The sequence below is a fragment of the Crassostrea angulata genome, chromosome 2, assembly GCF_025612915.1.
Source record: "Crassostrea angulata isolate pt1a10 chromosome 2, ASM2561291v2, whole genome shotgun sequence".
NCBI classification, from domain to species: Eukaryota; Metazoa; Mollusca; class Bivalvia; order Ostreida; family Ostreidae; genus Magallana; species Magallana angulata.
Window position 1 is genome coordinate 68206909 of NC_069112.1, and position 25246 is coordinate 68232154.

The window sequence follows — 25246 nt, forward strand, 5'->3', positions numbered from 1 at the left end:
TATTGATCTCAAAACTCTAGCTAATTTAAGTTTTCATTTTGCAAAAAGAATGCATTTCAAGATATTTGCATGCAAACTCACTAATACATATAAAGGATAGCTTTTATTCAAGTTTCCTAAATATAGTCAATAACCTTTTCCTCCCAACACTTCAGGCCTTGAGGTGATGGTCCCCCTCCTGTCTTTCTGAACTCAGATTTCCTATAAAATGTATAACTACATTATAGTTTGTAATTTCTGTTATTTCTTTGATCATTAAAAGGCTATCATTATAAATGAGTGAATCAGATTATAACTGTGTTACAATAATTTGTATATGTATTATTAATATCACAATGCTGTTTGTAGGATTACAGGCAATTTGATTAGGAATGAAAATAAGTATTATACATTAATTGTTTTATAATTTGTGTTATAAATATACAGTAAAAATTCATGTACATTCTCTTATACCTGTTGGCCTCCTTTTTCTTTGTGTGGCTCTGAATGTCCTGCCATTTTTTCTTGATGTCTTTAACTGTTCTGACACATGCAGAACTACATGTAGCATTCACTCTGAAAATTCAGAAAATGCATTATAGGCCAACATACATACATGCATGTACCCAAATAAATTTTGGAAAATCTACTATCTTAATAACAGTTGTATAAAGGATCTTCAATGAATACATGCATGTGTAACATATACACTGAACATTCATATTTGCATATGTACATGTATAATACATACATTTAAAATATTACAATATTAAAATTAATACAGTGCCCATGATTTCAATTATATCCTCATTCACTATTTTGTCACTAAGCAATTATAATAACGTTTAGTCAATTTTATTTCAAATTTTAACTGAGCTGTATACATGTATCAATGGAAACAAAAGTTATTGTTAGATATTTACATTAACAGAGAAAAATATTCATACGATGAAAAATTTGACAGGTATACTAATATAGACAGCCTTCATTATTTTACATTCATGCAGAAATATATTTTCACAATTACCATTTCGATACTACGTCCGATATGACTGTATTGTATATTTTTTTTAAAGTACCTCTCAGCAATTTCCTCCCGGACCCGCTGTTTCTTTTGGACGGTGAGCGATGGGCTAAATTTCCTGCGAATTACAGCCCATCGCTCAGGATCTGTAACAAAATCCACCAATATACTGATGGACTCCTCTGCCCACGCAGCACAGTTAAGGCTGAAAATAAGAGGCGGAGCTAATTATCACGTGATCATTTTGACGTAAGCTCCGCCCATTATTCATGAGTTTAAAAAAACTTTGTTATTGAAATAATAAACAAGATAAGTTGATAAAAGATGTAAAATCAAACTTAAGATTTTTTATTTCACGTAATTTTAATGTTAAACTAAAAGACTTCTACGGTTTTGCTTGAATTTACGGAAAAAATGTTGTCGTATGCTTATCGCTCCGAATCACACCGACGCTTGATCAGCCATGGCGAAGGAGATGTCAACAGCTGACGACGGAGAAACGTATTTTTGTTTAAAATACAAATGGTATCGGGACAAAGACAAAACGAGCAAAAAGGTATGTAAAGGGTACTCATTTTTCTTTGGTATAAGACGAACAATACTGCGTGTCATGTCATTTTTACAATGCTAGAGTGGATTAAACAAGAGGAGAGTTTTACTTTACAACACACGTGGTTTTGACTCAATATGGCTTGTGCATGCATCAGTGTTTGCCACGATTAAAACAAGCATTCTGAAAGTATTGCATAAGCAATACACGTTTATGCAATACACGTCCCCTACCGGTTTGTATTATTCTATGAAAGCTTCCAAGCACACAACTATTTCAGAGCTATTGTAAAATGTAAACGAGATATCATGCTTTAATCAGAGAAAAAAGAACAGAGGAAATTAAAACTATATGGTTGATATAGAAATTAAATACAAAATAGATGAAGTAATACTCTTTATTTCATCTCCTGTAATTTCGCCAAGTCTATTCTGAATTCGCGGGTAAAAATTTGTGAAAACAATGCACTGTTATGCACAATATCATTTCTTACCGTCTTCTGTACCCCGAATCAAACCAAACAGTTAAACAGCCCAACCCGACAACGAACCCGATTGTAATAATACAAAAAACCCTGCCGATTAAATTTACAACACAATGTTTAACACTATTTTACATAATTTATTTTTTTGTTAGATATGATAAAAGGAATGGTACAAGTAACGCACGATAATATTACTGACTACATACTGGCCTCGTTTATTCAGTTACACACCGAACCCGATAACGAACCCGAACATTAAAAAATTGGAATATAGAAAATTAATTTTCTCGAACATATGTCAATCAGACGCTACAAAAGTGTAACCTTGATCTGTAGTTTGACATTTTGAAGCTGTTCAGCAAGTTTCATATTATTCCTCAAATGCATAGAGAAGAAAAGTGTGGAAAACTGAAGTGGGACAGACAAACGGACTGACGGACGGACAGACAGACGGACGGACGGACAGACGGACGCAGAGGAAAGCTATAGTCCCCTCCGGTGAAACCGGTAGGAGACTAAAAAGTGTCGCTATATGCTAGTTTTTGTTTTAACACGGAAACGTATGTTTTATTTTGTTATTCTATTGTTTCATACAATATAAACGCTGGAGATCTGAAGCTTTTTTGTGGGAAATTCGGAATAACGCAGAGTTCTGTTGCGTAGCTTACACAATTGTAAAAGTACATTTTATCATTTGTGGTTATTCGGTTAAATCTCAACATTTTATATGGACAAACAAAGATTTCAGAATTTTCCATTTGCTGTTGAAAAAAAAAAACCCTGTGTGATTTTGTTCTTGTAAACAAATTCAAAGCGTACATCATAGTATGTCTCAAGATATTTATGCAGCACACTTGGACCATTTTTTATACAATGGCACATACCTGTTAAAAAGGTGCAGTTGAAATAGATGAAAGGAAAATTATCCAAAATAACACACAGTATATCAATTTTCACTGGAACGAAAACAAAATTCTATCAAAGATTTATAATGGTCAGGGAAATGTTGACATCTTTTCTCTATTTGAAAGTTTTTCAGAATACTTTACACAATTTTTCAACATTATCAGTCTGATCTGTTGTAATACAAAATCCCCGGTTCCCTGTAGACTTCACATTTTTAGCCTTGTATTGCAATTTTACCTGATAAGCTAGAGGAGGCATTTCAAAGGAGAGTTCTTGAAATGTTTTCTTACTTTTAAATAAACTTCAAACGGAGTTTGAACCCTACGTATTTATTATAATTATCGAGTTATTAAGCAAAATGTGAGTCGAGTATATCTTGGGACAGAGTATAGGAGTGATGGAAGGGTTAATGTCCAAATACATGTAAATCTTCATTAATTTAATAAAAGTTTTTTTCTATGCCTTGATAATGTCACAATCTAAAAGCTGGGCTTTCTATCTGTTACCAGATAATGGTTTCTAACGGAGACTCAGAGCATAGAATCTGTTTCAATCAAAATTTTTAAGAGAGATAAAAAAGATAGCCTCAGGATGATTTGCTGTAGTGAGCACATTAGTCTTGGTTCATGGTAAGTAAGTCACCTGTAGTTAGAAGAAAATAACATTAAATATTTAACATTTCATATTAACTGATATGTCTTTTCATCAATAGCGCAGATAAAATAAGACAACAATGAATAAAGTAAATTACCTTATGACGAAACGTCAAAACATTAAATTGGTATTTTTTTTTTATACGATAGACAATTTGTTTTATTATACTTTCATGTTAAATACTTAAATCTGATTGGTTTAGATGCAGTTGGTAATCTGTTCTATTACCCTCAGCCTTGGCAACGGGTAACACAACGAATTGTTACATGCGCAAAAATTATGCGCGTACGGTTCGCCGTAGAATTCACTTCATTTCTATATAAAAGCAGTAAAATTTCCTTTGATAATAAGACATTTAGTATAATGAAATAAATAGTGCCTGTTTGTGAGGGTAACTGTTGAAATCGACACCCCTCGAAAACCATTGTCAACCTCCGTTTCGCTTCGGTTTTCTCGGGGTGTCAATTTCAACAGTTACCCTCACAAACAGGCACTAATTATATAATGGTTGATATTAGTCTTTGGTGATAGTTTAGAAAGAAACGAAACACTTAACATGGCCAAAATGATCATTGAGAAAACAGCCATCTGGATCCCAGATTGCCATGTAAAACATCCTGATATGTATGTTTTATCCCACTTGATTATTTTTTTTTTTTAAAAGCATAATAGTGAAAATTTTCACAATTGGTTTCTTTTTGTGGGAAAAAAAATTGAGGGAAAAAAATTCAGTGCTTAGCTTAGTAGTAAGAGTGCCATATTAAGGTAGTACAAAACAGTATCCGAAAACCAAGCACTTCCGAAATCCTTGCGCAAGTCAAACGCTAACGAGATACAAATAAATGAGGTACATCATGTTCTACGTGTCTTATTATGACGTCATGCCGTGGAAGAACTGTTAGAAAAATACTTTTTCACAAAGTGGGGGATGGGGGTTTAAACTACTTTTTAAAAATATCTAGTGGTGGAATTGTTTTGGTATTTACACAATATTATCTACATATTCCAACAATTTATATGATTGTTCTTTGTGGAATTTGAATGATAGGAATGGAGAAAATTTACACTCTCTGTTTTGTACTACCTTAATTTTGTCAATTCTATGTTTTGCAAATGACACATTTGGACCTAAAGTCTCATGAGGCGTCACATATATGTACTAAGTATTACATTAGACCATATTTCGGTATACATGTACTTATAATCTTGTTCATTGTATATGGTTTATTGCTTCAAAAATTAAAAACATAAATGAAAACATAAATATTGAAATTTTATTCATTAATAAATAATAGATTAATTTATTACAATAATACAAGTATAAAAGTTGCACTTAGAGGACATGGACACAAGCTCAGACCATGATTTTGTTTACATTATACAGAGTTTAAACTTAAAATGAATAAGACTAATGTTAGGAACTGTTCATTTGTATTCAAAATGAACTAGCAGATAGAAAAAAAATGTTTGAGAGAGAACTTTAAAATTTAAAGAAAAAAATGTAAAATTACAAAAAGAATTGCTGTAAATGTCATGTGTCTTACTGATATTGCATCATCTCAGATTTAAATTTGAGCTGAACATTGAAATTTTTTAGCATTTAAAAAGAAATGTTATAAATTGACAAAAATTTCCTCAATTATCCTTTAAATGTCTGTAACATGTACTAATTTTTCCATTTGATAACTGCAGATTAAAAAAGATATATCCCCATATGATTTAATAGATCTTCCGCAACTTTTAACAAATCTTTACTGCTGTTGGTTTTCCTGAGATTGTTATGAATTTTGCTGACGGATGTCTGCAGCTTTGCAAGAGCAACCTCGTAGGATTTTACTAAAATCTTATCCCGAGGATTTCCCTTAAGCAGTCTTCTGTACTTGAAATATTCTTGAGCAGTTGAATCACCAGGGAGAAGTTTCTCAATTCTGCTTGACATGGATTCAGCATCTTAAGAATCATATAAATATAAAAAGGAATTTAATTTTTACATGCATCTTTCATGTGTATATATATAAAAGTAAATAGTGCCAAACATTTTAATATGGTGATAAATTTGAATAAGCATGGATCCAAACTTTTACACAAATTACACTTTATGGTGTGCACTCTTTATTATTTTGTATCAGGTTATTATAAAGAAAACTGTATGAATTCAGACTTTGTACAATTGTAATATACAAACTTAACATGCAAAGTACATGTCTTACCTGATTTTTTTTTGTTTCTTGCAGGGGGAATGTTTATTTGAGGCTGACCTGTCTTCTGCAAAATTAATGTACTTGTATTGGTAAGATTTCATAGCAAAGTTTTCTGCTTTATTTGTCTGCTTTTAAAGACATTGTGCAGTTAAAACTTAATTGTTACTTGTTCTCACCTATTCCAGTATCAAACAATTTCCTTGTGCACCTTGTAAATCTTTTGATTTGTTTGCTTCCAAATTTGACAGCTAAAATTAAAATGTTTACCAGTAATTAAAATGTTTAAAAGAATGGTTTTTAATAAGAATAAAAGTTTTCATCTTCATTTCGGAATTTGCTATGTAGAGGAAGTGTAATAAAAAAACCAAAGGGCTACTCTGTGATATTAAAAGAGTTGTATAATTATTTCTTGTATGCTGGATTTATCGCATACTATGTAATCATTTTTTTTCATTTTATATTAGAATCATTATGTATTAAATGATGTACATTTCATAAAACGTTAAAGTATTTTTTTAGATATACCAGCTGCTTGTGTGGTTTGAAGATTAATGGAAGATGCACCAGCAGACTCATTCCAACTCGTGTCATTACTGTCCACAATGTGGCTTACTTTGTCCTTACACAAAGTGACACCTACCAAAGAAAATGAAGGCATGTACTCATTGTAGAACATACAGTAAAATCTTTACCAGTACTATAAATTAACTTTTTTTGCATGCAAGAAATATTTTAGAATATACAAGAAGTCACTTTTAGTTGAATGAAGAAATAAAAAGTAGTGTTCAATGGGAAATGAACTTGGTAGGTCATGGGATCAAATCCTGTGATGCCCAAAGGGCTTCTCAGAATATTGATCATGTACCGTTCAACTTTATATCCAAGTGAATGTTTTAAAGCTCAGTTTACCCAAAGGCACTGGTGAGCTATTCTTATCAAAAATTTCTGTTGTTGTTGGCTAACTTTTTACATATATTCAACTTTTTCTCCAGAACCATTTGACCAATTCAATCAAATTTGGGGAAATTGTTTATAGATAAGAGTGCAAAGTTTATTCAAATCAAAGAGATAGGTTACAAATATGTACATTGATGATGACTTCTATAGAAACAACTATTCTTCTTTTATAAAAAAAAAAGTAGGTTATACCTGCTGATACTTCAACATGAGCATCGGAGTGAGTTGTCATTACTATAGCTTTGTCTCCTAAGTTCGATTCTTGTCTATAGACTGTTTTATGTTCGATCGTTGTAATATAAAAACGCTTCCACCTAAATCGATGTATAAAAGTTTCATTCAACCACGTAAATATAATATAGGGAAAAAAAGGGCTCAATTATTTTTATTGGGAACGCCTATGACTGGGGCCGGTGACAAACAATGTGTAAATATAGGGATGATATAATGTCAAACATAGTACGTATTGAGACTAAACAATAACTGTGGAATCATTAGATTTCATGGTGTCTTAATTTTCGTAGAATTCATGGGTACCTCACATCCACGAATTAACATCTCCCATGAAGTAATAGATTAGGTTTTCAAAGTCATATTTCCTAATGCTGGTTAAAGTTAATACACGAAATTACGTCCCCCCGACTCTGTAATATTTAAGTGATCAACAAAAAAAAGGTCCCAATGAATTTAAATGATTCCACAATATCATGGAGAATATGGGCAATACATGTTTAGAAATCCAAAGGATTGATATATCTTCGTGTTGAAGACAACGTTGGTGCTAGCTTACATGTTTATCATTGACACATTATAACACAAAACTTCTTCAAATATTTGATATCGATTTTTCTAATTATTTCTTTTCTGTTAAGATATTAAAGATAAAGTATTGATATTATTTGCTTTTTAGAAAGTTTTTAGCCAATATCCAATTTATTTTATTTTGTTTACAGCTACACCAAACTAAAATATATAGTTTATATGTTCTACTATGTTGGTAACATCCTACTACAGTTTTACACTATGGATTACGAGGTCGTACGTTTTTAAATGTTTGGCTTAGCCTAGTAAAGCGACAATACTAGTATGACCTGACCGAATAATTTTATGAAAATAAGTAAATCTACAGAAAATGTCAGGAAATAAGGTTATTAAGTCAAAATCTGGCGCAATGCTAAGTGCGCCATTAAATGCAAGACATAAGTGGGTTTTTTTTTTTACTTTAATTGGACCAGATTGTTTATTTTTTTCTTTGATGTAACTTCGATCGTTCTAAATTTGCATTGATTGATATTTCAGTAATGAAAGTTCAGTAATTGAAATATTATAATTATCGAAAGGTATTGTTATCGGAACCATTTCAAGATTTTCAATCGTACATTTCATTTTCTTGTCAACACTATTCATTATCAATTGTCAGTGAAAATTTTCTATTTGAGTGTTTATGCATAATAAATGTGAGACGTTTACTATGTTCCAAAAGTAACGTATCTAATTTGTTTTCATTCAGCAGTCAACATTGCTCATCAGTTCCCTCCTAGCTTTATTCAGTATATCACAAACAACTGTAAGCTTTTGGGAAAAAAAGTAAAAGAAAAATCCCCTTAAACAAAACTGCCCCCTAATTTTACAATACAAGTGACTCTGTATTCCTTACTGCTATCAGATCAGATATGAGAGGACGCATCGTATTTTAACCTGATAAGGTTTGGATTGAGCAATTTGTCGGAAATTGATTTTGTTTGTGTAACTACCGAATTGGTAAAAACATTATAGCTTTTTAATTCTAATATAAAACGAAACATCGATAAAACACATTTAATATTTAATATTTCGTGGAAATTTACGATAAGATAAATTGATCATGATAATTTTGACAAAAGTAGAGCTAAAGTCGTTGTGAAGCAACGAGAATGTTTTCAGCTGCAGATGAGAGTCGAAAAAACAAGTTGTAATGAATAACATATGTGCTTTATACTTTTCCAATAAATAAACCAAGCTTATATCAAATAGCAATATGCCTTACGTCAACTACAACAGCGCACGATATTAAGTTGACGTTTAATCTCTAACAATTGCAGAAGATGTAAATAACATGGGGACATAATTATCTAAGTAATTCTAAATAGATAATAAAAGGTAAATATAATGGTTAATTTGTTGCACACCAGTCCTCCATAATTTGTCGTTTTGATAAATTATAATAAGGCTTTGTACGATCTGTCTATGCTTTGCTTCCAAGCATGCTGTTACGATACGTTTGTACAATACAAAACTATAAATAACTGAGGACCTCAAAGAGTATTTGTTTAAAAATTTCAACTGCTTTTTCGCATTTACATGTAATGCTTTCATGAAATTCAAATATCAGGTTTTACTCAACTTTGACGAGGTCAGGTGTGATACATGTACGTAATGAAATATATAAAAATTTTCCCTAGTGTCCAGTTTCCTGAGCTGTGATATAGCAAGTGCCGCACACAAGTCACTAGAAATCAGGGAGCTGATGTTTAATACCTTAACATGTAGCTTACTTGTTGAACTTCTTATAACAAATATGATGTTGCATTACTAAGTTCTATATATAATGAAGTTATTTTCTTTATATAGAGATACAAATAGATATGTAATGAGAAAATATTTTCAGAGTATTCGATTATAGGTTATTAATTGTCCTTCAAGAGGCTTTCTTTTACACAAGCAAATGTGTATTGATTAAAATTATTGAAAATGTATCCCTCCCATTTTTTTGATAACATAATTTACTTATCAAATATTCATTGTAATAATCCAATGGATATTGATTACCCATTAGGAAATAAATTCAAAATGTGAATTACAAGATCCAGTAAAAAAGACAAGCAAATACGGTTCACATTATTGTTCTTGAGTGCACAATTCAAGTTGTTCACGGTAAAAAAAAAAAAAGGGTTTCGTGATTTTTTTTTCTATAGAACAATATAATGCCTGTAAATAAATATTAAAATCTTTAAAAAATAATAAAAATACGATTTATGTAATATTCAAGGTTTAAAATATTGACTTATGTAACAATGAGTGCATGTGAGATTGATAAAAGACGTGAAAAATTATCTTTAATTTTTGACCTGTGCATTAAGTATGATCAATTATGATATAAATATTCTAGCTTTCGGTCTTTACATTTAAAGAAAAAGCACTTACACATGCCTGACTGATAGAAAGCTAAATTGCAAAAAAAGCAAATACATTTTTTTTTTTTAAATTACTTTCAAATAAATAAAATATATTGTACCTCGATTTTACAATGTATTTTTGCCTTAAGTAAATGAAGGGCATGTAATATACTTTTGGTTAAAGAAAGTACTGAAAATAACCATAACACAGAATTATGCCGATATTTCGTGTATTTAAAGAAAAATGAAAATAAATACTGTACACAGTATTTCGTACCTTATAATAAATCACACCGTTACAATGAGAGAGAGAGAGAGAGAGAGAGAGAGAGAGAGAGAGAGAGAATAAAATGTCATATGAACTGCAGAATATTATATGAGGCAATTAATTGTTCCTCAAGATTTAATGTTTAACCTTAGCAAAGGTAAATTGATTAAAATTGATAAGCGCGACGAAATTCCATCTTTTCTAAATTTCTTGATTACCGATTAATTATTCATTTTAACATTTAAGTGCTTATTGATTGACATTATTCAATAAATCAAAACTTTAAAATACAAACTCTATATAAAATACAAACTCAAACGGTATTAGAATTTATTACTCTGAAGTGCGCATTCGCACTGTTCAAGGTAGAAATAAACTGTATCTTTCTACAGTACAATGTTGCTTTTCCAAATCTTTCGATGTCCGTGGTTTTTAATTGGCGTCCTTGTGCCGTGTTTTGGCAACTTACAACCGGGCTTTTCTAAACTTCAGCGAGGACACAGACTGGACAGGACACTAATCCAGTCATTTACAGAACTCAGTTTCCTGGACTGTGTGATAGAATGTCTGGTTACACCACGGTGTAAATCTGTCAACTATTTCAAAGGGGCTAATTTCTGTGAAATCAATTACGAAAATAAGACGACGGCAGAGACTAGGTACACGGAGAGTGCTGGATGGGTGTACAGTGAAAAGGAGCATTGGCCTAAGGTAAATGTGTTAGATTCTATATTAACTAATATCTATACTCTATCCCAAAACAAAATATATATACAGCACAATTTTAAATGGCTATTTACTATTTATATTTTCTGCGACAATACTATGGAATCATTTTTATGTAATTTGAATTTTAAGACAATTATTGTGATATGTACTTTTTCTTGATAAAATAGATATAGTGAGCATAGTGATTTAATTTAAAAAACAGGAATGTACTTTTAATTTTTAAATAGGCTGGGTCTAATCGGTACTGCAGGTTAACGTTAATTAGAATTATTAATTGACGAGTTACCTTTTTAATGATTACAAAGTGGAGGATAACTGTTTATATTTCTGTTTTATCAAATGGAATAGAAGTGAAAAGTACGGCGAGTGTTAGGCTAGTTCCCGAGCTATCGCCGATAAAAAAAAAGTGCCCAATTCGGCGCAAATATTGTGATTTTATCGTACTGGGCTTCGACTGCTCTGTTTTAGCAATAAAGTGAATTAAATAACCCATTTTCTAAACCACTGATTTAATTAGAATATATTTAATTTTGCTGGGTTGCGCCTAATAATAGCCGCATGCGTTGTTAAAACAAACGCGTCGCTCTATGACGTCAACGTACTAATTAATATACCAAGTCAAACTATCAGTACATGTGAACATTATTATACACGTTCAGTTAGTCCATCCATAACTATCCTATTTCATATTTAATAAATTGCACGTTTGATCATTAAAAATTTACTGTGATTTTAAGGGGTTTATTTAATAATAAAGATTCACCTTTAACATTTAGGAGCTGGCTGGAGCTTGTTCGAACTCAACCTGTAAAATCAACCAGACATGTAAACACAAGAGATATTCCGAGGATAAATTCTTTGAATGTGTTTTGTCAGGTAAAATCATCCGGTACTTTGCTTTAATGTAAATAGATACCATTAAAAATCTACATATTGTACATGTACATAACTTTCTTTATGCATATTGACATAAACTTAAGTGTCAAAGAGAGCTTACTTTTTTAACAAATAACTCATCTAAACAAAATTTATAAAATCCCGTTTGTCGACAACTATAATCTTTATATTTAACACAATATACTATAATACTTCCAGGAGTATAAATTGTTAGATATAAATATTTATTAAACTAACTGTCTGTTGATCAAAAATATTACAATAGACCAGAAAAATTAACAACATTGTCGTGCTTTTTTGTAAAACTAAAATGTAGCCTCTTATCTTAGGTATTAATCATATTAATTTCAGTGTAAGATTACATTGTTTATTATTTGCCTTTATACATTAGATTGTGGAATACCCGATCAAAAAGGAATAGATCTGAGTTCAATAAAACGTGAGGACGCCATTGGTCTACACAGGAGGATACACGCCTCGTGTGCTGACGGATACACCCAGTCTGGTTCAGGACGGCTGAACTGTCAGTCAAACGGAGAGTGGAAATACAACATTGTCTGTACAGGTGAATTTGCTAAAATGATATGTGAGGAAGTAAATTATTCATGCTTTCGTTTTGGATGATAAATGGTATTTTAAATGCATGTAAGTTAAACCAAGAATTGATTTTTTTTTTCAATAACAAATTGTAAAACGAAACGGTTTACTAATTTTTTTCGATATCACGAGTACTGAGCCATGTTCACGGCACCAGCAATGCCAACAGTTTAGAACAACGCAGTGAAAGTGTTATCATGCATAATGTTTGGAAATAGTTATATTTAGCTAATAAAATGATTAACAATTGAAATGTTTCAATGAACATGTAATAAAACACGTACAATTAAGGTTGTATTCTTGTCATCAATTTTTACCCCAAGTGGGTCTCCATATATGAACATGTCGTAAAATTTAAACTGTTACAATTGTCAACAAAACTTCTAAAATAAATAAAGTGAATCAAATTTTACACAATAAACCCTTATTAAATGCATAAGTGACAGTGGAATAGGTAAAATTATGTCATTTACGACATACCATAGTCGGCGCGAACAACATGGTGAGGGAAATCCGAAAGGAAAAAGGGTCGCTTCGTTTCAAAGCGATGTGAACAGCAGTACGAGTTCTCCGAAAATGACAACTGAGAGATGAGGAAAGATGGGGAAAAATTCAAACAAAATAATCGCCAACACAATTATTTTAGAACTGCAACTAACGAGCGAAATGAGTCGGAGGAAATTCCAGTAGAGAAAATCGAGATATTTTACAGCAAAAAATGTAAGTCGTCAGTGCTTTTAGACTTAGTATAGTTAAAATGGCAACGTTTATGTTACATTATGCCCATCATATATTTTTTTTTCAAACTCAAGTATCGCATATATATGATCTTTTGGATCAAATCATCACAATTAGTGGCATTACAACAAGCAGGCGATACATGTGTATGGCGGCCCATGCGGTTACCAAAATGGCAATTTTATGAGAAACACAAAATATTTGAATGTTTATATAGTAACTATATTCATTTTATTTTAATTGTCGCAAGTCTACAATAGAACTAAACCTTGCTAATAAACAGGAGACATTTAAATTATAATTGACTGTCTATTTTCATGTAGAGCTACATTTGTATAAATATTTATAGTAAAGAGATACAATAGAGTCTAAGAAATTAAAGCATTGTATGTATGCACTATACTTTTTGCAGCACTAATACAATATAAGTCACAATAAATATTAAATGTGACAATGATTAATTTGTTACACAATGGCATCGACATTTATTCATTTAACTATTAAAATGTAATTTTTTTCTGCATATCTAGTCTAAAGTGGAAAACTAGCAAGTTAACCATAATTTTGCTTATTATGTATTAATTTTTGTTTCATAGGTGGTAACTGCCACATTATCCAGATAGCTGCAGCATGATGAGAAGATCACTGGCACTGTTTTGTCCAAAACAATTCCAATTTCTTCCTCTGCATGCGCATCTGAAGTGACAGTCATAACTGTGAAAGGTGGTCAATGTTCCGCAGAAGCAAACCTGTTCAATCCAGCAAATTTCCTCCGCTTTAGAGTACTTCGTTGACTTCATTGACAAGGAAATTGAGCCATCCTTACTGGACGCATCAAGTCTTACTGGGCATAGCATCAAGTCTTAAGACAGTCATGTTTTAGTCAACACCATGTAAGCAGTTAGAAAGATGGATGCTTTTAAAAAACATGTTGCAGGATTTGTTGATACAAAGCTTTTGTTTAGGTCACAATTCCCAAGGTTGCCATCCTATACCCAACAGAGTTTAGTTTATCTTCTTACATTGTAACTATGCTGCTCATGATGCTTTACAAGATGTCATATCCCTTCAAAGACTTGATCAGTCAATTTTGATTCACAGAATAGTTACAAGGCGTCATTCTATTTGCTAAGTGCAACTTTTTCACATGAACATTTGTCAATGAAGAGAATCACGAAGTGTATGGATAGAAAAATAGCTGCCAGTGACGTGAACTATGCAGTTCTAAAGCTAGCATTTAGTAGAGGAAGAGGGCACACAACAAGTTTTGTCAAAAAGTGTGGAAGTGGACCAAGAGTAACAAAGTCATCAAAGATCAGTACATTCGCTTGCTGATTCAGAACATTTTGGATATACTTTTATAAGTGATAGTTAAAGCTCATTATATCAGAAGTGTATATACTGCCTTTGATTTTCATTATTTTTCATTATTCCTGAACTAGTTATTAGTTCCAGAACATGTATGTACTGTATGATGTAACACAACACAACACCCCCCCCCCCTCTCCAATCAAAAATAATCCTGATAAAAGAAAAATTGATAAATTCTACTGATAGTATATTTTGAATCACTCATCGCTATGAAGTGTTTAATTTATGTCTATATTCTAGCTACCTGAATAGAATGATTTTTCGCATTCAGGGAATTTTCATAAAACAAATGTTTTTCAACTGATCAGATGAAGGAATGTGCAACTTCTTATATCAATAGACAAGACAGTATTGTATTGCAACCATATATTGATGTGTGTTCATTTACAATATAACCTAACAGTTTATTAGAATATATCATACACGTAATTGTATGTATATGAACTATCAATATATGCTCTGACCTAGAACACATATATACTGGTTAAAACTTGTTGATCAGACATCAATCCATTTTGAAGTTCCAGTTTTTTCATTCCATGTCATTGCTTGCATTCATTGAGAAAACAATGTCAATCAAAATCTATGCATCTAGCTGCTTTTTTTTCAAAGAAAAATATCAAATGAATTTTTAATTTCATAATTATTACATTATTTTAAAAACTTTGATGATTAGAACATATAATTAGCAAGGAATACCTAATCTCATTCCAAGTTATTCACACCAAGGTCAAGGTCACACCCAGAAGATGGTTTATAAGCACTATTTTTATGATTATTTTAAAGTTTATTTTGTTGTATGTCTACTATATATTCTTGAAATACTTTTCTTTACATAATTACAATTGTTATTGAAAATAAATACACCAATTTTAAAATTTTGGTGAATAAAAGTTTATGTTTTGCTGCAAATATGGCTTATTTCGTTAAAATGCTTACCATAAAATGCTTCATTGGAAATAGGGGGTGGGGATGTAACCAACAATATTTTTTTCTTATATGCACACTAACCCCCACTTTTTATGCCTTCAATTGGAATCATAATATGTAAAGAAAGTTTACAAATACTTTCATAAAAAGTTAAATTCTAGAAACCTGTCTAGCTTAAGTTTATTTACCACATTTGCAATGAAAAACATGCTTCAATTTTACTTGGGGAACACACATTTTTAAGCATAACTTTTCAAAAAGTTATTTCATAGTTTAAGATTTGTCTAAAAATAAACTCCGAGATGTTTTTAAGTAAGCAAAACTGAAAATGTCTAAAATCTGCTTTTATTTTCTGAATTAGATGGAATTTCTGGTCAATTTGCACTTTCTATGAGAATTTCAATGCACTATTTTTGGCCCATGTTCTGGGGGTCGGATCTCTCTTAAATGAAAACGAACATACACTTTTCTTGTTTTCAATTTATTCCTTAGGAATAGTACTTTTAAAAAATCATAAGCATTTAAAAAGTTTAATGTAGGTTTTTTTTCGTGAATGAGCAGAATACACCCTTAAGCAAAAAAAAAAAAAACCCCACGCATTTAAGCTTATGTAGCATTCTTAAAGGATAATCTCATGAAATAATGATGGTGTAAACCATTGAAAAATCAATAACTTCATATCTATTAAATATTTCGACATATTTGTTTTCTGTAATACTTCTTTTTAGCTCACCTGAGCAGAAAGCTCGACTGAGCTTTTCTGAACAGTTTATCCGTCGTCCGTCTGTGAACTTTTCTTATTCTAAACTTCTTCTCTAAAACAACTTGGCCATTTCAACCAAATTTGGCACAAAGCATCCCTATGGAAAGGTGATTATAAATTGCAGAAATGAAAGACCGATCTTTATTAAAAACGGAGAAAACCTCGAAACTGTAGAAAACGGGGTGTATTTTAAAAAATATTCTTCTTAAGAACTACTGAGTCAAATTCAACGTAATTTAGCATAAATAATCCTTATGAAAAGGAAAATATAAGTTGCAAAACTTATGGGCTAATTTTGTTTCAAATTTAAGTAATGTACGAAAATTAAAATAAAGAGATAATCGCTGGCAATCAGTTTATAATTTCGGGTTCGGTATTCCATATCGAAAACGAAAGTTCTTTGTTTGAAGCAGCCATGTTTGAATGTTGACGCATGACAAACGGGTCAAACTGACAAAGATGAATTTGCTCTGCAACAGTTTACGTGCGAAGGGATAGTTGAAACATGCAAAATATATTTGTGCCGATTTCGTGAAGTAAATTAAGGTTAAGTTTGTTGCGTTGACATTTTCACTTGTGACAGTGGTTTTAGATTGTTTTGATTTTCGTTTCATTTTCGTTAATGAGGGGAACTATCGCCTGTATTTTGGAATTTTTACGTATCGAATCAAACATAGACTTCGATAAATTAGACAGCTGATTGTTTACCTGCGCAAAATGAGCAAAATCTGATGCACTAACAACATAACTTATTATAAATACTATACATTCTATTGGTAAATCAGTACGATCTCTACGTAATGGTTGATGAATACAATGTGTTTTCTTAAGATGCATTTTCAGTCTAAACGGAGATTGTTTTCGCTGCTAGAAATATATAGGTGTATATATAGGTGTATATATTATGAAAACAAATTGTGCTCTTTCTTTGTTTTAATTGCATGTTTCTTCTGTTTTAATTGTTTACATTTTTCTCTTTACTAACCATATTTGAGTGTCAAGTTTCGAATTATAAGCAAGATACAGAGCTTTGCTCACAGAACTGAGGCCATGCTTTCGTTCATTTACATTTTAAATGCTGAATAGGAAACACCAAGTTTAAAAATCTTAAATTGAATGTAATAAACTTCTAGTGAAAAAAACATTGACTCAAACCTAGCAGAACTGTGAGCTCTTTATCTTGCTTATAATTCTACGAATGATGCTAAAATTTTGATTGATTACTAGAAATATTTCGCTAAACGTTAAATACTTGTACGGAAATATTAAAAGAAGGATATGCCGTAACTACTTATACGATGAATTATATGAAATATAAACCGACTCTGATGGTTTTTCAGACACAATTAAATAAAAATGACATCTTCCAAACAAGTTTAAAACATTACTGTTACGTGGATAAATGTATTATCGCTATTCTTAAGAAAATATTACAACGGAAAATCATCTTGATTTGTAGCCGGGGGTGGGGGTTACCTTATCAGAAATCTTGACAAGCAAACAAAGGGAGAGTTTGAGTATGGCTTTGTCTAACTTTGCCAAAAAAGTGTGGAGGGGGGGGGGGCACCCCTGGTTCCAACGCCTATTTATTGATTATACTAGTTCTTTAACATATAACATAACAACATTTTTCATTCTATTATTACTATTACTATTATTAGTATTACTGTGGAATCATTAGAACTCGTGTTGGCTCAATTTTCGTGGTATTCATGGGTAGCCCTCCCCCACAAATTTACATCCTCAACGAAAACGTATTTAGAAAGAGTTATTATTCTTAATGAAACAGAAAACCGACGCATCCACGAAATAACATACCCACGAATAAGCAAAAAAACCACATTCCACGAAAACTGGCCACCACGAATTTAAATGATTTCACAGTAATCGATTAAGTGAGCAAGGTTATAAAATGTCACACAAGTTCACGCCTGGTAAACAACAATCGTTTATAATGCGGAAGACCAATTAAATTTTTGAATGTTTTAAATTTGAGCGCATTGAGATACAATTTTCTTCTTTCACTTATAGAATTTTAAAAATAAAATACATTAACTAGCTAGTAGTTGAAGACAAAAATGTACCTTGATGCATGCTCTTATATATAATTTGATCGCCTTATAAAGTTAGGGGACAACTAAAATAAAGGGAATTGGAAGTTAACAGTGTACCCCTACCAAAAATTTAGTTTCATATCTTGCATATGATCTTGTTTTTGAAAAAAAAATGGTATTTCAAAGAGGTACAATGTCAAAGATTAAGTGTAGGAAAATAAGTGTAAAATTTGGATACTTATGGTATTCTTTTTTGTTTTTCTACCGATGGGCCATATGACACAATATCCTTTGGAAACCCATATAAAGCCATTGTTGCTCAGGTGAGCAAGGTGGCCTCATGGGCCTCTTGTTTACAATTTCTTTTCTTTTTTTCCACAGGTGTTTAGTTCTGCATTTAAGCACTATCAGCTTCAACCTTCTCCAATCTGCACTTATCTTGAAAACTTTATGAGAAAAAAACACCTAGCAATCGTAAATTTATTTTAACATTGTATCCCCCATTGTGGTCGGTTTTTATCAATTCATATTGTCGAGAGTGCTTTATATTTTCTGTTTAAAACGGAAGATGAATAGCCACTTCTGAAATTTGCTTATGCGTCTTTTAAACTGTGAACCAATTATGACCAAATATCATTAAAATGTCAATAATATACAAAAAGGGACTTTTGTTAATAAAAAGGGGGGGGGGGCGTTAATGTGATCGTTATATTCAATATTGTTTTTCTGCAAAATTTTTAACTTATAAAATTTTTGCTTCAAAAATGACTTTCATACGTAGACAAATTGTTATAAATTTTGCTTAGCAAAAGAAAGTTCCTTGGTTAACCTTATCGATTTTTTTTTCGGAATGTTTTTCAACCTCGCATTTTTTTCTTCATAAATATCTTGACAATGCAAGCATAACTCTAAACAAAATGTGATATAATAGTTTCTCTATATACAATGGTGATGATGAAATATTCTCCATGCTTGACGAAAAATTCGAATAAAAATCCATGCATCTTTTATTATGTTAGGTAAAAGAAGCAAAAGCCAATCATAAATTATTTTAATTCTAAATTTTAAAAGATATTAATGAATGCCTGAGCAATCCATGTCAGAAAGGAGGAACATGCAGTAACAACAATGGATCTTTCACGTGTATGTGTGCAGATGGTTGGACAGGGACACTTTGTAATCAAGGTAACTTGTTATCTCTCTCTCGCTCTCTCTCTCCTCTATCTCTCTCTCAATTGTTTATAATTATCTCTCTTGCTCGTTAAAATAAATTTGATATGCACCCTCTTCTCTATTTGATTGGCTATTGTTGTGTTTTCGCTTATAGATCTGTCAGGTATATCAGTCGTCCTACTTATATATATCGTAGTAGTAAATTATTGAGTAATGCTGTTACTGTTTACCGGGGATTTTCTCCCAGTGTTATCTCCGCCCCTTTTACTTGCAAACGGTTTCGCCATGTCTTGAATTCGCCTATCCAAAGTTTTGATTAAAGCGAGATAATTTGAGATATTGAAATTCGCCCAGTGTTGAATTCCCCCGTTGACAATAAGGGTGTGAAAGGCGCGAAAACAAAAACAAGGCGATTATTTCCCTGTATACAGTATGTATTATTTATCAAAATCAAGACGACTTATAAACCATCACATAAGTATTATTGTAGGCTTAAAGCCTGGTTATGTAAATGTCAGCAATACGGTTTGTCGATGTATCTATTTCGTAAATGTCCGATATCATATGCAATGTCAACCCGTGCACGCACGGGTCAAAGTCTAGTAACGTTAAAGAAGATTAATAATCGATACTTCGGCTTTAGTATGTTATGGTATACTAAAACGAAGCTAGTCATTGGCTGTCCTGTCAATGCATGTAGAAAACGTCCAAGTTTCCATTAAATAAATACCAGTTTTTGAAAGTATTGTAATCATTTAAATATTTCAAGATATTGACGAGTGCAAGAATGACCCATGTCTTAACGGAGCCACATGCACAAACACACCCGGCTCATTCACCTGTACATGTGACGCCGGATGGACCGGGATAATATGTAATGGAGGTAAAGTACTTGGAAATGTGTTACGACCTACATTTTTTATTTAGAAGACATTTTTTTAGATGTCGAAATTGTCAACAAAATTTGGTACATTTATATGGTCCTTCTTAAAGAAGGCGCTTGGGTAAATCTTTAGGGGAAAAATGAAACAGATTTTCTTGTGAAATCTTTCCCTGTAAAGAAGGGATACGTGTACATATATATCTAGGTTTGTTGTCTCTATTTATTTTATAAGAAAGGGGGCTATTTTGACAAAATTAAGCTAAAAATATTTTTTTTTGCAAAATTACGTACATCAAGAGAAATAACCAATTATGCAAAGTACATACATCTTCTTAACAGACTAGTTCGTAATATATATGAAAGCATTATTGTTTAGATTTGGATCATGTTTATAATGCTAGTATATTCAAACACATAGCGTAACATTATAATTTCTCCTTTTACAATGGTTGTGATGCGCTTTGTAAGACAATAATATTCATTCTCCTTTTTTAATACCACGTGTCTTTCATTGTCTGACTTATGAAACTGAAATTTATTATATTTTGATTCATAAACTTTCAGATATTGATGATTGTCTGGACAATCCATGTGACAACGGAGGGACATGCAGTAACAACGCTGGATCTTTCACGTGTACATGCGAAGGTGGATTCACAGGGTCACTCTGTAATGAAGGTTAATTCTCTCTTTCTTTCTCTCCCATCCCTTTCTCTCTCAGAAATATTAATAGTTGTTAAAATGATATGCAATATAGCAAAATACGAAACTTGCGACTCTGACCGTTGTGTTGTGTTCACACAATGAAATGCAAGTTACAGATGGGAGTTAAATAACATAAAAAAGGTGGATGGAACATAGTAAGTATGGAACCAGTAAGTTTCTGACATGTGATATTGTAACATGTGAATGGTATGGAAAGTAAACCCTTTGCAGGGAATTAGCTGGGGGAGGTCTAAAAAGCTGAAAAATAAAGAAAAATACGCGAATACTGAGAAGGGTTGAAATCTCAGAGAAATCACTATGGTGAAAAATGCACTAATTCTGACTAGTACTTTCCACAGAAAATAGTAATTAGCCTTACAAGGAGTGAAATAAAGGTATCTGTGCTGAATGGGGATCGAAAAAAAAATTGAAAAACATCCAATGACTACAGTGAAATGTGTAATAAAAACTGTCTCCTGCCACATTTACTTTGTTGCAAAATTGTAAATAGAGGTCAATTGCAGAAAATAAACAGTACTTAAAATGTAGGTAGGGCCTTTAGACTATACAACGTTCGATGGCAAAGTAGCTTAGTTTAAAGGAAATAGTATTCCTACCGTAAAAATATATAAAGTGTATTATCAGGTATGCATATTTTCATCAAATTTTGGTGTTTTCATTGCAAACCTCACTCTTGTTCATATGGAACCAGTTTACAATGTTCAACATGTAACATACTGATGTTAAAAAGTTTTGAATACAAGTCATTTAGCTATCCTCAGAAATTTATAATGACAGCTCTATCTATGAAAGCAAGTTCAGCTATCAATATAGTAATTAAGATCTTCTCATCACTATCTTATTTGTTGTAATATCGTTGTCAGTTCTGTCGAACATCGCAGAAGGTAAACCTGCCGCACAGTCAACAACACAACTTGAGTATATCGCCGCGTATGCAGTGGATGGCAACAGAGAAACAAATAATCTTGTACACAGTTGTACAGTTACAGCTGATGCTGACACCAACCCTTGGTGGAAGGTGGATCTACAGGCTGTGTATTCCATCACATCTGTCAGAATACTCAACAGAGGAAGAGATCAATACGGAGGTAAGTTAAAAAAGTAATAACATTGCAAGTTTTGATTTTGCTTTTTATGTCCATACCTTATATATGCTGTCAGAAAACTTAACAAAGGAATAGACAGTTAAACACAGGTAAGCGTATCTAACAACAACATAACAAAATCGAAGTATAGCAAATGTAGAGGAAACGTTGTTTAAATTCTAGTTAATTGGTTCATAGCTTCGATCGAATAGAGTCCCTAAAATATTGATTTACTATTGTGTTTTATCCGAAACTCTTTTATTTCCTCTTCCATTCTACACAGTATCTAAATCATCTTTTGGAATATGATAAGGATGTAACTTTTATATATGTGCAAGTAGGTTTCAGACATTTAATTTACATCCAAGGGCTCAATTAGATGCTGAAAAATTGTTTATTCTGTTTTACAAAAAAAAAAACAGTTTCAAAAAATGAATTAGTTTACATGTATGCATAAGCCAAATCAACTACTGGCATATAATTGGAGGCGACTTGTTGATGTAAAAGGTCTTAGAAATTTTATTTTAACCATAAGGGTAAAAAATGAGCCAAAAATTACGTGGGTTTTTTTGGTTTTTTTTTTTTTTGTTTTGTTTTTTTACAAAAGAAATAGTTGCAAAAACTTCAAGAACATTTTTCACATTAGCTGATTTTTTCCCTTGAAATATGGAATTGGATATCGTTCAGACGCACAAAAACCTTTATAAAAATAATTTTCAGTAGCTAAAATGACATTACATCACACAACTTAAAATTTCTGGAGTTTAAATAAATGAGCAATAAGGTGTTAGATGTTATTAAATTATTTGATTACTAAAGTGGATTTAACCTTAACCCCCTCCCCCTCCCACACACACACATAAACACATACAAACCGAAAAAAACACACACAAAAAATTATCCCAACATTCATAATTAATATAATTGTAAAAAATCTATTGGTGGTGGTCTTAAAAATACTATTAACTGGTTAAAAATTGCGAAGAAAAAAATAAACAATATGATTTTTTTTACTCTAAAAAATTATCAACTATAATCGCTAGTGGTAACATATACTCAAAATATATTTATTGACAAAAACATTTAGAATGATTCCCATCCTACAGTATCGACCAGACCCAAACTAACAGAAAGTATACCCCAACTAAACGCTGGGTTTACTTTCTGGGATTACTTCGGGTTTACTAGAGTGGACGCAAGGTAAATCCATAGAGGACACAGAGAGTAAACCACGATCAGAAGTATACCCCGGAAAACAGACAGTACATGTGTATTCAAAATATACATGAACAAAGAGCAGGGATTACAGGCAGTAGGATTGTAAGATAAAAGACAGGTCTGCTTCACAATTAAATGCGTACAGTTGACCCAAATAGCAAGTCCCGAGGAAATAAAAAGCAAACCCGAGTGGACACAAATTTTAAAAAAGCAAACCCAAAGTAAACCTCAAATGTAAACCCGGGGTTCAGATGGGGTTTACTCTGGTGTTAGGTTGGGTCTGATCAATACTGTAGGTTTTTTCTCTTCAAAATATTTAAGTTGCGAAAGAATCTCTTGAAATATATATATATATATATATATATATATATATATATATATATATATATATATATATATATATATATATATATATATATATATATATATATATATATTTGTTTTCCCTCAGACTGAAATGTCACATTTTCATTGGTTTAAACATAGCACGTGATTGCCTCATATATCTCTATATTTGTTCTGCGAGAAATAATATTAGGCAATATGGCCGTCATTGGTCAACGCTTCGCTTACTCATTTTGACATTTCATAGTATTTAATACATAAAACGCATGCCGTAGGTTCTGAAAGTATTTGGAGTAGTTGTCCTTTGAAATTCTTTAAAATTAGAGTAGTTGCCCTTAGAATATTGACGTCACATTGTTTTGTCTGGAGCAGAACAAAATGGCAGCGTCGAAATTTGCTCAAATCTCTCAGAGGAAAGGGAAAAAACATTTAAAATGAATTGCAACAAAACATTGTAAGTAAACATGGGTGAAGCAGGGATTTTTAAAGAGAATTTGAAAGGTGAGATTGAAAATTTTGAAGAGTTTAAATAAGTTAAATTGGACGAGATGTTAGGCATCTTGTACATGGCTTAACGTAGATCATCGCTATTTGTGAATAAATATGTCGCTTGATAGTCCTCGGGAAAACAAAACACTTATTAGGTTAGTTACTGACTCACTACGGAAATATATTGGGTTGATCAATCTCATAGACGGCTCGGCTTCGCCTCGCCATCTATGAGATTGATCAACCCAATATATTTCCGTAGTGAGTCAGTAACTAACCTAATACGTAATAATATAAATATATATATATATATATATATATATATATATATATATATATATATATATATATATATATATATATATATATATATAAAGCACAAAGAAATTCATCTTTTTGGAGCTCCACCTCTGCCCCGGCTTGAACTCCCGACCTCTGGAACCCATTCTCCTAACAGTGAGCGGCCACCGCACTTACCACTGGGGCATCTAGACAAGACAAAAATCTTGCTTTCGACGACGAAGGGTAACTAGCGCGCTGGACGCTCACTACACGGTCGTTTGAGATACAGGTGGAATGCAGTTAAACGACAATTTGAGAAGATCGGGCCGATACACATTGAAAAAAAGCTATGAACTAATTGTATATATCAAAAGAAAAGTGTTCATACATGCAATATACGCGTAGCATGAAGAGAAAACAAAATGTCTGACTGTACACAAGCTTTCGTTTCAGATAAAATATCCTATGGCGTGTTCGGTTAGACTTGCATATAGAAACATGTGCATGAACACATAGAATTAATACCTGAATAGACAAAAATGAGTTGAATAACTTTATAACAGTTAATAACTGTCTAGACTTTAGGAGTGAAAAGCCTTTTTTCACAAAGATTATTATATTCCCCTGTAACGATGTACATGTATGTTACTTTTAAAATCATTATCGCAAAAAGTAAAAGGCTTCAGGTCACGACTACATCATTGTAAGCTTGCAGCTGTATTTTTTAAACAGAACCGTGGAAAATAATGCGTTCTGTTTAAAAAGCTTACTGAACCGATCCGTGCAAC

At 32.0% G+C, this 25246-nt stretch overlaps 1 long non-coding RNA gene and 1 pseudogene across 1 annotated transcript; both read left to right on the forward strand.

Annotated features, from left to right (window-relative positions):
• Nucleotides 1-1300: 1300 nt before the first annotated feature.
• On the forward strand, nucleotides 1301-6464 carry LOC128173601 (uncharacterized). Its single transcript, XR_008242522.1, has 4 exons — nucleotides 1301-1559; nucleotides 3453-3572; nucleotides 5832-5887; nucleotides 6318-6464. It is a non-coding gene; the product is annotated as an uncharacterized LOC128173601 (long non-coding RNA).
• A 4110-nt stretch (nucleotides 6465-10574) lies between these two features.
• Nucleotides 10575-25246, forward strand: part of LOC128174777 (uncharacterized) — a 149962-nt pseudogene continuing 135290 nt past the window's right edge.